Raw genomic sequence first — 16,028 nt, 5'->3', positions numbered from 1 at the left:
CCCAAAGCATGATGACAGTAATAACCAGGTTGTATCAATACTCAGTCCCCTGTGTCTGGTACCCCAAAAAACCCTTTTTGCCAAGGTCAGTCACTTAGACAAATGTCGTCATTTCCTCAGGGGAGTGAAGAAAGTTTCTATCTGAAACAAAACTTCAAAACTCCTCTCTGGCTAACTTCTGCCAGAAACATGCTTGTGTGCCTATTAACTTGTCAAGGCCAATGTTAGGCTCTAGGCTCCCCGCTTACAAGGCGCACTTCAGCTAACAACCCTCTTTTTCTGCTCCCATTTAACTCTGGAAACACCCCCTGCTGCTTCTCCCTGACATCTTTAATGAGCATTGTAAAAACTGGCTTTCTGACATGTAAAAACAGCGTAGTCAACAGCCCCACTATGTGGAAGGCTTTACCAAACAAGCAGAAATCAGTGACATTCACTTGAGATAACAAGAAGTCCTTGAACCCCATGATTCCACTGGACAGTATATAAGTCAAGAGCAATGCTCTGCTCTGGTCATCTGGTGAGAGGTCACCTTGATCTGTCTCAGGGCTGGAGAGTCTACCCCTGGATCCTGATGCTTTCTTTAATCAGAGACTTTCAAATCAGAGACTTCTGTGAGGACAGGACCTACCTGACTTTTAGCTTAGAAAAATGGCACAGGTGAAAAGACTGTGGGAGAGAGGTTTTGTCCTTCAGTTGGGAATTTAGAACGTGAACCTTGTATGAGCACCCTAGCATAATAAAATACAACTTTTGTTGTAACGTGTGCATCTACCTTTTTATTCTTGACAGTTTCCCATAAGACAGCATGGCCAGTTTCGAATAAACTTTTCCCTTTTCCCCCAAACAGCGGCAATTTCAGTTTCGCAACTGCACCCATTTTCACTCACCCTGTTCCAACTGCTCTAAGCAGATGGAGCCCCAGATGGAATGTTATTCAGAGGCTACAACCCTGGCCAGCGAGATGCAAGGACTTTATAGAATGCCATTTTCGGCTGCCTGCTTCTGCCTGCTGGGGGACGGGGCAGAAGCTAATCACGTGGCTCCCAAGGCTCAGGCATCCACTCCTCCCCGCCTGAACAGAGCAGCATTTCACTCACCATGTCGCAGCTTCCGAGCTCTCCCTGGCCCCACACAGCTCCCTGCAGCACTGCTCTCAGCACGGAACACCACAGCACTCGCGCTTGCTCAGATACGGATCCTAGCCTGCACCGGAAGTCTGGAAGAGCCCACCCGCTCACCTTCTAACTGGTGTTCGGCCTCGAGATCCTGATTGGCTATTGATGTCTGAGTGACAAGAGTACCTCCCTTGGGATTAGATTGTACTCAAGGACTAAGCAAACTGGGTTCTGGCCCAGGTGTTTAAACCAGGCTCAAGCCTTTCCCAAATTGCAGTGATTTGCATTACAATTGTACTTGCTTGTGACCTCCAATTGCTGACACTTTCCTCTTCCAGCGTTTTGTAAGCTCTTCGCCTCTTCCTCCTGGTGGTTAGTTTGCACAGCTCACTGCAAAATGTGCAGTGGAGTGTTTTTTTCTGTACCACAGGTATTAATGTGTCTGGAATATTAACAATTAAAAGAGATTTTAGGACTCCAAACAAGAGTGGCTTCATTCTGAGTTCAGGCAGACTGTCTTTAGAATACACTGAGAAAAAAGTAGGAGCCAGAGCAAAACACTGTGATAAGTCTGGGCTGGATGAGGGCTCCATTCCTGTAGGAGTTTCCTTCCTGAAATCCAAGTCAGTCTCTAGAAAATGAATAATAATGCAGAGTATAGTCTCCAAGTTACCCTGAGTACGTAGAGACAAATTGGGTGAGGAGCCCTATTGTTAGTCAGCAGATGTTTCTGTCTGCAAAGGTATTCCCGGGAATTCCTAAAAAGTAGCCTCTAATACCAGTAAAGGATAGAACTGCTAGTCAGATCTAGGCCAAGTAGGCAAAGACAGAGAGAGAGAGAGAGAGAGAGAGAGAGAGAGAGAGAGAGAGAACTTACTTTTTCAATGTCTTTTATATATGTAGGTTGCCAGCAGAAGTTGGGGCCCTGATTTAAAAAAAAAAATGTATCTTTTCACCTTGACAAACCTGGATTGATGGTAGATTTTCATAACATGATTTAATTTTCAAAAATCTCTGAGAGTTAAATCCTAATGTCAGGGATTTTAGTTGTTTCTGTATATGGTCAAGTTGAATAGCTATAGCAACATCCAAGACTAAAGAGCTGAGAGAGATCTCTTACCTGTGGCGGGCATGAAGAACATGGGAGCCATTTCCAAAGGAATGTTTTCCCTAAACAGTGGAGCAAAGGGGTTTTCTGGACATGATACTTGGGAGATCTGCCTATTTCTAAGCTTCCTCATTGAATAAATTCACTTCTGAATGAGCTCACAACTTTAAAGCAGAGACATTTGGGCTGCATTCTTAGCTCAACGTTTTAAGATACCTAAGTTATAATAATACCTAAGTTATAATAATATCAGAAAGAAATGCCTCTAGCATGATCCTACTTTACAACAATGTCTGAGTTCTGAGTGCTGGTATTACAGGAATACAGTATCACAACCATCTTGAAAACTAAGTTTGCAGGACAGTATTGTACAGCAACTACTCTGACCTGAGAGTCTCCTTCCTGATCTGAGGTGACTTAATAACTCCTTGTGAAGGTGAGGAGTACATGCTTAAGGCCTTTCAGCAAAAGGGAAGATGTGTGCTAGCAATGCAACTTAGCTCCTATTGCTAAATGGCCCAGCTTCTCTATTTCCACAGTAAGCCTGATCATAAATGACATTCCAGTTCATGCAAGGACACCTGTCACGCCAGTGCTGTCCTCACATTTGTTCTGTGTCACAGGACTGTTCTTTCAGAATGGGCAACTCTCTCCTCGAGGTGGCAGGATTTGCTTTACCTTGGTTCTGAACCAAGAATCAGGTATTTACTGGCATAATAAACAGTAACAAATCTCATTAAAATCCATGCACTCTCTGTTCATTTCTTTATACTCTATGGAGGTCAAAAATCAACCTATGGAGCTGTAAATCAAACTCTTTTTCTCAGCCAGTAACTTCTAGTGAGTATGAGGGAGGGCTGTTCCTACACTCTCAGAGCCTCCTCATGGGTCTCCTTTATTTTTTCATCCTGTCTATTTACAAAGTACTTGGGTCCTTACCATAACTTGTCATCTTTCTGACTTGAACATACCTTGTGGATGCAGACTGATGCTTCACAGAGTTTAAAGGTGTGGTAACACACACCTTTAATCCCAATGCCTGGGAGGCAGAGGCAGACAGATCTCTGTGACTTCAAGGTGTGGTAGCACATGCCTTTAATCCCAAAGCTTGGGAGGCAGAGACAGGCAGACCTCTGTAAATTCAAGGTGTGGTGGCAGACACCTTTAATCCCAGCACCGGGGAGGCAGAGACAGACAGGTCTCTGTGAGTTCAAGGATAGCCTTGTCTACAGAGGGAGTTCCAGGACAAAGATACACAGAGAACCTGTCTCAGAAACCCAAAAGTTAAAAGTAAAAATGAAAGAAAGAGAGGTTAAAGTAAACGCCAGCCCGGGCACCCGCAAATTTCACACCCGTTCCAGGTTGCCGATTCTGTATACATTTGGAGATACCGGTCCCAGAACCTTAAACCTCGCTGGAAGGGACCATTCACCATGCTTCTTAAGACACCTACTGCCCTCAAAGTGGATGGTATTGCAGCCTGGATCCATGCATCTAACGTCAAGCCGGCACCTCCACAGGATGACCCAGGACCTTTCAAATGAAAGCTTCAGCATACACAAAATCCGTCAAGGAGGCCTGACTCTGCCAGGCTTGCTGATCTTTGCCCTGATGTTTATACCATAGAACTTAACCTGGACCCTGACTAACTTTGAGACTGGGCAAGCCTTAAGGCTAGACACTAGAGTTCTTCCCCTGAACTCTAGTTTCCCCAGCTAACTTTTGACCTATATGTTTTAGCAAAAAACTCTTGGGAAGATACTGAGCAAAGCCCCAGAAATTCTTGTCCTGCATGCAAATATTATAAATGATATATTTGTCTGGGGGGAAAAGCAAACTCTGCAGTACTGGGGGGGGGGCTAAAATATTTTATTATGCTGCCTGGGAATGTAAAACCAGTGCCAATGTCTCCTGGTTGGGGGTTAGCAAAAAGGACTTAGTCTCTTTCACCTATACCACACCAGGAAAATCTGAAATCACAATCACTTTCACTAAGAAAAAAAAAAAAGAGCTAACAGGTTAACATGCAATACTTGGGGTTTACAGATATATTGTTGGACTCTAGTGTCCAAACCGAGAAGGAGTCACCCCCAGAGACTACCACATACACCACAGCCGATGCAAAAGCATGAGGATTTTATTAATTCTGTCATGACAGGGTCCCTCAGCATTTGGGAAGCCAAGAGACCTCGAATAGCTGGTACAGGCTACTTTTAAAGGAGAAGGGGGGTTGTTCGTTGACCATTATGATTGACTTATTCAAAAAGGGATAATACCAATAATTGGCTGGAGAGCTATTGTCAGATCAGATGAGGTAAGAGGTCATTTTGACCTCGTTTCCCAGGGGACTGAGTCAAAACATATGTGTATGGGTAATTGTTCAGGAACTGAGTACGTGCATGTGTTAGGTCCTTGGTTCCCAGAGGAGGAGGGGAAGCACTAAGGCATGAAGGCTGAGAGGGTTCAGAATTGTCAGAAATGGCTTCAGAATTGTCTTAACGTCTTACAATATGATTCAGAAAGAAAAGTCATAGAAATTCTGTTCACCCTGCGAGTTGTTGTAACACCTCCCATGACCATGGTACTAGGGACCAACCCAGTATTACCTGACCAGGGCCTGCTAGCCCCTGCTGAGGTAGCCCCCTTTGCCAGGGCCCTGGGCCCCACTCCTAGTGCTAAGAACCCTTCTGCAACCCCTGCTTCACTGCTGGCAACCTCTAATACAGGCCAGAGACTTTCTTTGCTAAATAGTACTGACCCCAGCTTGACACAATTTTGCTGGCTATGCCTATCTGCAGGACCTCCCTATTATGAGGAAATAGCCTCTTCTGGCAGTTTCAATCATATCAGCTCTTATATGTCCTAAAATTTGGGACAAACCTAACTCTTCCAAGTCCCAGGACAACAGGACCTGGTGATCTATGATGGGCCTACAACGCTGGTTTGCTAATTTCTGGGTACAGATCCAATTAGTCCCCCAAATTTACTAATATCTCAAGATTGAGATATTTGACCAAATAAGAGGAGGGAATGTAAGATTTTAAGACAATTCTGAAACCATTTCTGACAATTCTGAACCCTCTCAACCTCCATGCCTTAGTACTTCCCCTCCTCCCCTGGGAACTAAGGACCTAACAGCTACACATGCACATATGTTCTCCAGAAATTGGGACAAGATAACCTTTAAGATGTTGACTCAGTTCCTGAACAATTACCCATACATGTATGTTTTGACTCAGTCCCCTGGGAAACAGGGTCAAAATGACCTCTTACCTCATCTGATCTGACAATAGCTCTCCAGCCAATTATTGGTATTAGCCCTTTTTGAATAAGTCAATCATAATGGTCAACGAACAACTTCCTTTACTTCTGTGGCCTTCTCCTTTAAAAGTAGCCTGTACCAGCTATTCGAGGTCTCTCGGCTTCCCAAATGCTGAGGAACCCTGTCATGACAGAACTAATAAAATCCTCATGCTTTTACATCGGCTATGATATATGAGATGGTCTCTGGGGGCGATTCCTTCTCGGTGTTTGGACACTAAGGTCCAACATTTTGACTTTTTGAGACAGGTTCTCTGTATATCTTTGTCCTGGAATAACTCTGTAGAACAGACTATCCTTGAACTCACAGAGATCTGTCTGTCTCTGCCTCCCCAGTGCTGGGATTAAAGGTGTCTGCCACCATACCTTGAATTCACAGAGGTCTGTCTGCCTTTGCTTCCCAAACTTTTGGATTAAAGGCGTGTGCTACCACATCTTGAAGTCACAGAGGTCAATGTACCTCTGCCTCGCAGGCATTGGGATTAAAGGTGTGTACCACCACACCCTACTACTCTCTTTTCTTCTTTTTTATTTTTAAGTACTTTAAACTTTAGCTTGCATATACTTTTAACACACTGTAAAACATTTAGGGATTTTCTTCGTCTTTGAATCTCTCTTTACTGTATATCTCTCTTTTTCTGACCACATGAGTCATTATGGAGAGGATTAAAGGCTTGGTTTAAGAAATTAAGCCCATTCCTTAGCTTTCTGCAATTTCTGCCTCATGGCTGAGGTACCGGCTGTAGCCATATTTATTGCCAGAACTTTAAGGCATCTCAAGGTCCCTGCCAGCAAGTAAGCTGCAGCATTCTGCTCACAGATCACACTCAGCTGGACTGCCTGCCTGAAAGAGTTAGAGTTTGTCCTGGCAGGATGGCCCAGAAAGCCAGCATTTTAAAACGGCACAGCTTTTTTCCTGTTATGGCTGAAAACCGAAAAGCATACGGTCAGCTTTTTATCAACACTGTTTAAGTGTTTCTTGGCAGGACCTCTTGAAAGAGCTGCAAGGTTTTGCAGCTAAAGCTGAGTCAGAAAACCTCTCTTAGATGAGAGTGTTTGCTTGCCTCTAGCAAGCAGAACAGGCCCGAGAAATTTGTCCTACCAAGAAAAATGCTTTACTCTATTCTTTCCCACGCTTTCTCAGGCTTTCTGTGGATGCAGTTATCCACATGGGGCCAATCAGTTTATAATCTTATGGAGATCTCATGTAATTTTCTTTGGGGCTTGCCGGCTGTGGGGAACTGAGTGGGACAGATACCCCAACAAGCAGGCCCCTTCATGTTACAGACTTGTCTCTTTCAGCCATCCTTGAAAGGTACCATTAATCCAATATTCTCAGGGTCAGTCTGAATCTTCCCAAAGAACGAATTTATATCCTGAAGGGACTTCTCCCTTTCTGTGCAATGCTGGATGTACTCCAGTAGTGTCTCTAGGTAAGAGATACCTGGAGATCTCTTACACTCTGCAGCCTTTCTTCCTTTAGGAATGTCAAGCAACTTGTCAAATTTGCCAAGTATGTGATGCAATCCAGTTTCTCAGGTGCCATCTGGTTAATGCAGTTGAGGTAGCACTTGTGGAGATCAAGATTACCACCATATCCCTCTTCATCTGTGAACTCCATGAAGTTTTGTCCCTCCTCAGTTAGATTCTTTCAAGCTTCAGGCGCTCCTCAGAGTCCACTGACATTGCACCCAGATCTCATTTGGTTGCTTCCAGTGAATTTTTTCTTTCTGTTTCAGTGTATTATAGTATTCAGAATACTCATCAGGTCCTGAAATAGCATTGAATTTCTCCTTTCACATTCCATATTCATCATCATACAAACCCCTGAGGTTCCCACTGACTTCCATGTACATATCTTTCATGGCTCAAGTGCAGAGATCAGAACTGACCTTGTCCCAAAGCATGGATTTTTAGTAATCATCCCTCTGGCAATGATGTCCATGAGCCATTCCTTCTCCTCATGATATTTCTGTTATTTATTGCTCCAAAGTTATCGCCAATTTTCCCTGACTGTGGCACTTAAATCCAGACCACCAATTGGTGTGGGAGAATTGTCTGTATTCTGTCAATCATGTATTTTAATAAAACGCTGATTGGCCAGGCAGGAAGTATAGGTGGGTCAACCAGACAGGAAGTGGAGGCAGGGTACTGAGAATAGGAGAAGGCTAGGGAGGAGGAAACTTCCTCAGCCACTCCTGCACAGACCACCAAAGAGGCAGCATGTAACTTGCCCAGCTGAGAAAGGTACGGAGCTGTATGGCTAACATAGATCAAAATAATGGGTTAAGATAAGTCATAAGAACTAACAAGTAGCCTGACCTAATGGGCCATTCAGTTTATAACCTAATGTAGACTCTGTGTTATTTTCTTTGGGAATAGCCGGCTGTGGAGTACCGGGTGGGACAGAAACCCCAACAAGCCGGCCCTCATGTTACATACCAATAAGACCAGGATATATTTCAGTGGCCACAGATCAGGTATCACAGTCCTTGAGATTCAGGCATGGAACCATCCAATCCCAGTGTTGATTCTAGTCTCACATTCTTTGGGATTTTCATTTAATATAGGAGGCAAGAGACAAGATGTTAATTATACATACATCTAATGGAAAGTCTCTGCCCTCATGTGTGTGTCTGTGGAAGGACAGTGAAGGCTCAGCCTCTGCTGAAACAGGTGAGCTGGGATAACTTCTTGATTTTATACTGAAGACTCTGATTATCTGTGTGGCAGTGATATGTCATGACAAGGTGGAATGTCATGTGGAAGAATTTTTGTTTGTTTGTTTGTTTTGTTTGTTTTTTGAGACAGGGTTTCTCTGTAGCTTTGGAGTCTGTCATGGAACTCATACTGTAGACTAGGCTGGCCTCAAACTCACAGAGTTCTGCCTGCCTCTACCTCCCTGAGTGGTGCGATTAAAAGCGTGTGCTACCACTGCCCAGCTCATGTGAAGCTTTTGCGTCACAGCTTTGTCTGTCTGTCTGTTTGCTTCTCTGTCTCTGTCTCTGTCTCTGTCTCTGTCTCTCTCTCTTCTTTCTTCCTTTCTTTTTCTTTCAGAAAGGGTTTCACTATGTAGCTTTGGTTGTACTGGAATTAACTATGTATGCAACAGTGGCCTTGAACTCATAGAGCTCTACCTGTCTCTCACTTCCCACTGCACTATCAGAGTTTTCTGTTACATATTTGTCATAGTGAAAGAAAAGCTCCAAAATCAGTGATATCTTAGAAAGTAGTGCATGTAAATGTGTCAAGGATAACCAATGACAAAAATTTTATGCATGAAAAATATAGATGAGAACATAACTACGGAAATCAAGAAACCTCATAGACGAGACACCAGGGAGAAGCTATGTTTCGGGATAGTGAGGTGACAAGACTATAAATCTCTGAGATTCTCATTTTAGAATTGAAAATAGTTTAAAATTTCCAGTGATATAATTAACTTTCTATCTCCTCAAACACTCCAATTTCCCATACAACAGTGCTCACAGAATTATTTCATCAAATCAATCAATTAACCATAGCAAACTAATGCTAGAATACACAGGATTTTTAACTACAACTGCTTGATAAAGTAGATCCATTATCGGTTTCAGTCTAAACACAGAGTAAAAGTACTCTGTGTTGGCATGGATTTCAGATTCCTGATCAGGATCTCTATCATGAAGTGTCTTCACAATTACTGTTATGTTGAATTTGTATCTTCTTCCATCTTGTTTCACACACCTTCTTCGCCCTGAATGAGGTCTGAGCACACAAGATGAGGATCTGGTCACCTTGACAACATGATTTATTTATGATAGCCTAAAATCCTGGTGCTCACAGGGAAAGAGAAATTAATGAAGTAGACAAACACTGTCAACAGAGGTCCATGGTGAGACAGACTTACAGGGAACATGGCTTAGGTCCTTAAATATTGTGAATTCTGTCCTAAAACCTAGCCAGGTGGTGGTGGCACATGCCTTTAATCCCAACACTTGGGAGGCAGAGACAGGCGAATCTCTATGAGTTCGAGGCCAGCCTAATCTACAGAGTGAGTTTCAGGACAGGTTCCAAAGCTACACAGAGAAATCTTGTCTCAAAAAACCAAGCAAACAAACAAAAACCTGGAAATCTATGCAGATGTTGCCAGTTGAGAAAAACTAATTTAAGAATTAGGGTTTGTTTCAGGAGGTCCAATTTATTTATTGTTGCTCTTAGTATCTGTCCTACTGTGGTTATATTTAGGAAGTGGTCTCTGTGTCCATGCATTGAAGACTACTTCTCACTTTGTCTTCTATCAGGTTCAGTGTGGTCAGATTTATATTGAGGTCTTTAATCCACTTGAACTTGAGTTTTCTGTATGGCAATAGATATGGATCTATTTTCATTCTTCTACAGGTTGACATTCAGTTATGCCAGCACTATTTGTTGACGATGCTTTCTTTTTTCCGTTGTATAATTTTAGCATTTTCGTCAAAAATCAGGTGTTCATAAGTGTGTGAATTAATATCTGGATCTTCAATTTGATTCCATTGATCAACGTCTCTGTTTTTATGCCAATACCAAGATGTTTTCATTACTGTAGCTCTGTAATAGAGCTTGATGTCAGGGATGGTAATGCCTCCAGAAGTTCCTTTGTTGTACAGGATTGTTTTAGCTATCCTTGTTTTTTTGTTTTTCCATATGAAGCTGATTATTGTTCTTTCAAGGTCTGTGAAGAATTGTGTTGGGATTTTGATGAGGATTACATTGAATCTATAAACTGTTTTTGGTAAGATTGCCATTTTTACTATGTTGATCATTCCTATCTAAGAGCATGGGAGATCTTTCCGTTTTCTGATATCTTCTTCAATTTGTTTCTTCAAAGTCTTAAAGTTCTTGACAAATAGTTCTTTCACTTCCTTGGTTAGTGTTACTCTAAGATATTTTATGTTATTTGTGAAAGGTGACGTTTATCTGATTTTTCTCTGAGCTTCTTTATCATTTGTGTATAGGAGGACTACTGATTTTTTGGAGTTTATCTTGTATCCTGCCACATTGCTGAAGGTGTTTATCAGCTGTAGGGGTTCTCTGGTAGAATTTTGGAGTCACTTATGTAAACTATCACATCATCTGCAAATAACAAAAGTTTGACTTCTTTCTTTCCAATTCAAATCCCCTTGATCTCCTTTTGTTGTCTTTTTGCTGTTACTAAAACCTCAAGAACTATGTTGAAGAGATATGGAGAGAGTAGACAGCCTTCTCTTGTTCCTGATTTTAGTGGAATGACTTTGAGTTTCTCTCCATGTAATTTGATGTTAGCTGTCGACTTGGTGTATATTGCTTTTATTATATTTAGATATGATCCTTGTATCCCTAATCTCTCTAAGACATCATGAAAGAACACAGTCAATAAGACAAAAAGGCAGCCTACTGAATGGGAAAAGTCTTCATTAATCCCACATCAGACAAAGGACTGATCTCCAAAATATATGAAGAACTCAAGAAATTAGACATTAAAATTCTAAGGAACCCAATTAAAAAATGGTTTACTGAACTAAACAGAAAATTCTCAACAGAAGAATTTTAAATGTCCAAAAGATTTTTTTTAAAAAAATATTTTTATGGTTTATTTAACTTTATTTTTTTTATGTTCATTGGTGTGAAGGTGTCAGATTCCCTGGAACTGGATCTTCAGGCAGTTGTAAGCTGCCATGTGGGTGCTGGGAATTGAACCCGGGTCCTCTGGAAGAGCATTCAGTACTCTTAACCACTGAACCATCTCTCCAGTCCCTGGCCAAAAGATTCTTAAGGAAATGTTCAATTTCCTTAGCTATCGGGATAATGCAAATCAAAAGAACTCTGAGATACCATCTTATACCTGTCAAAAGGACTACAATCAAGAATACTAATGATAGCTTCTTCTGGAGAGTATGTGGATAAAGGGGAACACTCATCCATTGCTGGTGGGAACTCAAAATTGTACAACCACTTTGGAAATCAGTATGGTAGTTTCTCAGAAAACTTCTCTCCCCAGGCAATACCTTCTTTAGGGGACCTTCAGATTCTGTCATCTCTCAATGTCATATTATAAAAGAATTCAAAAAGAATAACCTTATTTAATCATTAAAAACATAAAGCTAGTACTATGAAAATGGTATGAGGCAATCCATGGAACCTTTTTACAGAGAACCAGATTACAGTAAACCACAGTTCTGAAGAAAAGAGACTCATCTCCTCCAGAAGCTGTTAAATGCCGCTAGAGCTTGAGCTAGGTGTCGAGCCTGTTAACTCCTCTCCCATTCTTTCTGGAATACTCTCTACAAGCTAACTTTCATAGAACCAGAAGGTGCAATGTAGGCTGCCTGTGCATTCACAGGACTGGATCTGAGGGGAAAGATAAAGCAGAATGGAGGGAGGGAGGTTAGGAGGGGAAGATCTGTGTGGTCTGTTGGAAATGGGGACGGGGAAAGAAAGGCCTCAGCAGGTTGTCTACTGCAGATTTATGGGTGAGACTGGGAGATTGAATTTGTGAGAATAGAACGGGAGGCAAAGAACCCTGCCTGTTTCTGTGAGCAAATTGGCCTGTGGTTCCTAAGGAGTGCCTGCTAGCATAGGGGACTGGAACAAAACAAGAGTGGGGAAAGAGTGTTTTGGAGAGGAAGATCTGTAGAATCCAGGGAAGAAAGTACAAGGGAGGAAGGAAGGCTACAGTAGCTATTTTGTTGCCAAATTTGAGATGAAAGAACAGAAAGAGGGATGAAGGTCTGCAGTTAGCATACTTTACTTACCTGGCCAGAACAGCAACTGCGGTCCCAGGAAGGCCTGCTGGATTTGGGGGGCAGGTATATCACAGCTCTCCTTTAAAGTTAGAATGTCTATTGGCATTTTCATTTTTCATGTTATATTGTCTAGGTAACGTGGGTGTAGCTTCCCTGTCATTACTGGGAGTAACAATCTCAACAGCAGAGATTTTTTTATGATTATACCTGAGTCAAGGGGATAGATAATGTTGTAGGTGATCCTGTGAGGCTGGGATCCTCACGATTAGATGACCTGTGACTTATGGCTGGGTTTGTTTTTCTGTAATGGTTTCTTGCTTGCTACACAAAAGCTTCTTTGATAAGGGCTGTTAGCTACACTTATCTGTGGATACAAGGATACATTTTAGGAAGTAAGAATTACACTGGTTTAATAAATTGGTGATATAAGGTTCTCCTCTAATCTCCATGGCTTTGCTAGTCCTAGGTAGTTGGGTAGGCTGCTACTACCAGGAATAATTTTTCTCTTGTTAAATGGACTTGAAATCCAATTAGGCAGCTGTTGGCTACCAATGAGATATGTATGATCTTCTTGGACCTTTAGGATTATCTTACCATACTGGTCATTGTTGTGGTTCATAATAACAGCTGTGTAGATCTATTAATTACTTTCTTCCCTTGGCAGCATTCATAGCACCTTCTGGTAATATAAAGGTAATATATATTTATATTCATAATTATATTTATATTCTGGTAATACAAATACTACAGAAAGGATGGGGTCTGTAATCAGAGATTGATCTTTTGTTTTCTGGCCAACTAGACTTAAATAGTCACACAAAACTATATTAATCACAGCACTGTTTTGCCAATGGCTTAGGTGTATTTCTAACTAGCTCTTACATCTTAAATTAGCCAATTTTTATTACGTTGTATTTTACCATGAGGCTTGTGGTTTGTTACTTCTTGCTTCTTGAGTGACTATATGGCATCTCTCTGCCTTAACCTTCCTTTTTTCTCTGTTTCTGCTTGGATTTCCTGCCTTGCTAGGTTCTATCCTGCCATAGACCAAAAGTTTCTTTATTAACCAATGGTAATAAAACATATTCACAGCATACAGAGGGGAATCCCACATCATCTCTCCTTTTCTGTCTAAATAAAAGAAAGGGTTTTAACTTTAACATGTAACAAAACAGGTATCAAGGAGAAGCAGCTACAAGCCAAGCGGAGGAGGTAGGACCCCGAATTCCAGAAGCAGCTGGGTGGGCACCATGTCCGGGATCACCACCATCGAGATGGTGAAGTGCAAGATCCAGGTTCTGCTGTAAACCCTAAAATGACTCCCTTAGTTGAAATATATTCTTCCCTGATCCCATATTTATCCTTCCTCCCTCCCCCCATCCCAGGCCACCGAGCTTTCCCCATTCCTCCCCTACTCCCTTCTCTCTAACCCTCTCCCCTTCCAACAACCATCCCACCCCCCCCCCCCCATGCACCCGAGGTTACCTGGGACTCTTGTCTATTTCCTACCTCCTGGCGGATAGCTAAATAATCTTCATCAGGTTCATCTTTTTATTTAGCTTCTCTAGGATCACGAGTAATAGGCTCAAAGACCTTTAATTATGGTTAGAATCCACTTATGAGTGAATACATACCGTGTTCCTCTTTTTGGGTCTGGCTTACCTCACTCAGTAAAGCGTTTTCTATTTCCATCCATTTGCATGCAAAATTCAAGATGTCATTGTTTTCTACCGCTGAGTAAAACTCTAATGTGTATATGTTCCACACCTTTTTTAACCATTCTTCTATTGAGGGGCACCTAGGCTGTTTCCAGGTTCTGGCTATTACAAATAGTGCTGCTATGAACATAGTAGAACAAATGCTTTTGTAGTATGTTAGGGAATCTCTAGGGTATATTCCCAGGAGTGGAATTGCTGGGTTATGCCAGCTGGCTGAAGAGGAGCTGGACCATGCTCAGGAGCGCCTTGCCACTGCTCTACAGAAGCTAGAGGAAGCAGAAAAGGGTGCTGATGAGAGCGAGAGAGGGATGAAGGTGATTGAAAATCGAGCTCTAAAAGATGAAGAAAAGATGGAACTTCAGGAAATCCAGCTAAAGGAAGCGAAGCACGTTGCAGAAGAGGCAGACAGGAAGTATGAAGAGGTGACTCGCAAGTTGGTGATTATTGAAGGAGACTTGGAACGCACAGAGGAACGGGCCGAACTGGCAAGTCTCATTGCCGAGAGATGGATGAGCAGATCAGACTGATGGACCAGAACCTGAAGTGTCTGAGTGCTGCTGAAGAAAACTATTCTCAGAAAGAAGACAAGCATGAAGAGGAGATAAAGATTCTTACTGACAAACTCAAGGAGGCAGAGACCCGTGCCGAGTTTGCCGAAGGACGGGTAGCCAAACTGGAAAAGACCATTGATGACTTGGAAGATAAGCTGAAGTGCACTAAAGAGGAACACCTCTGTACACAGAGGATGCTAGACCAGACTGAAGGAGAAGTAGAGCGCCCTAGTCTCCGCCCCGCCCTGCGAATGCTCCTCCCTCTGACCCTGACACCGCCTGAGGCCAGCCTGCCTGAATCTGACCTTGAAACCAAGGGTTGATCTTTTTAACTGAAGGGTGCTTCCCCTCCTGCCACCCCCTCTACCCTTCATGTCTTTTTCATAAAACTGTGTCAGCCTCTTCCCAGAGTTGCAGCTGGAGGGGCTAAGCTCCTTTGGGAACAATATTTAAGGGAGTGTGAGCACAAAGCACTTGTCTTCAGTACACTTGGGATCTGCGCATTGTGATTCCTTTTGTCTTATCGACCATTGTAACATTCCAAGCGCTTCCACAGCTTGGAGCAGCAGTCCAGTTAGTTCCTTGTCACTGTTGGAAGGTGACTTGTTGGCCTAATAGATACTGCTCTCTCCATAGAGGAGGAACACAGGATTAGGTCTGCCTTGCTGACAGCCAGAGCCCGGCAGGCTCCACTGAGGGACACCTCAGTTCTCTGCACCAAGTTCTAGCCAAATCACAGGGAATTCTAGGAAGTTAGCCAAAAACAAAAAACTCTTCCGGGCTTTGAATGTTTCCATCTTTGATATCTTTGAACAACTTTAACCTTGCTTTTATATTCTACTTTTTCCATCAGACGTGACCAAATGAGCCGGTGAGGCGTCTGAGATTCCCCACTCCTCGGCCTTGTGCATGCCAGGCAGGCATGCTACCGTGCGGGCTCCAGCCCCAGCTCCACTGGTCTCCCCTTCCTAACTGCTCACAAGGATCATGCTGCCCCTTAGTGTTCGCCTGCCCCGAGGGAGAAAGAAAAGGAAGATTATGTTCATGCCACTGATTTAGCCCTGTGGATCATCTCATTGCCTTTCCCGAAGCTGTTGTCTCTTAAAGCGCCATCTCATTGTGCTTCGTATCAGTCAGTGCTGGAGAAATCTTGAATAGCTTATGTAAAAAAACTTTTTAAATTTTATATTATTTTGAAATTTTGCTTTTGGGGACTTGGGTTATTTTGGTCAACCCACTGGCTGTGAGAATCCTTTGCAGTCTGTGGTGTGGGCTGGCGGTGTGCCCATCTTTCTAGTGTCCCCGCCCATTTCCAGTTCAGGCAGTCTCTTCAAGGCCTGTTATAGGTGGACATGCTGCAGCTTCCTGGCTTATCTGTACTCCGTCCAGAGAGAGAACCCCGTAGTGCAACTGTTTTGATACTGAATATGAACACGTGACATTTTGAAATAAAGAACCAGTCCTTCCAC

General features: G+C 42.7%; 1 long non-coding RNA gene and 1 pseudogene across 1 annotated transcript in view; one reads left to right on the top strand and one right to left on the bottom strand.

Moving 5' to 3' along the window:
* The window catches only part of LOC148123476 (uncharacterized), a 70,282-nt gene extending 68,883 nt beyond the window's left edge, over positions 1-1,399 (bottom strand). The window contains exon 1 of the long non-coding RNA XR_015738745.1: positions 1,101-1,399. This is a non-coding gene — a long non-coding RNA (uncharacterized LOC148123476). The remainder of the gene's footprint in view (positions 1-1,100) is intronic.
* Positions 1,400-13,540: 12,141 nt separating this feature from the next.
* On the top strand, positions 13,541-14,882 carry LOC125398798 (uncharacterized; annotated as a pseudogene).
* The last annotated feature ends 1,146 nt before the right edge of the window (positions 14,883-16,028 follow it).

Source organism: Myodes glareolus, chromosome 1, assembly GCF_982192425.1.
Source record: "Myodes glareolus chromosome 1, mMyoGla1.1, whole genome shotgun sequence".
Lineage (NCBI taxonomy): Eukaryota > Metazoa > Chordata > Mammalia > Rodentia > Cricetidae > Myodes > Myodes glareolus.
The sequence above is the reverse complement of the archived record's forward strand: the minus strand, read 5'-3'. Positions and strand labels throughout refer to the sequence as shown.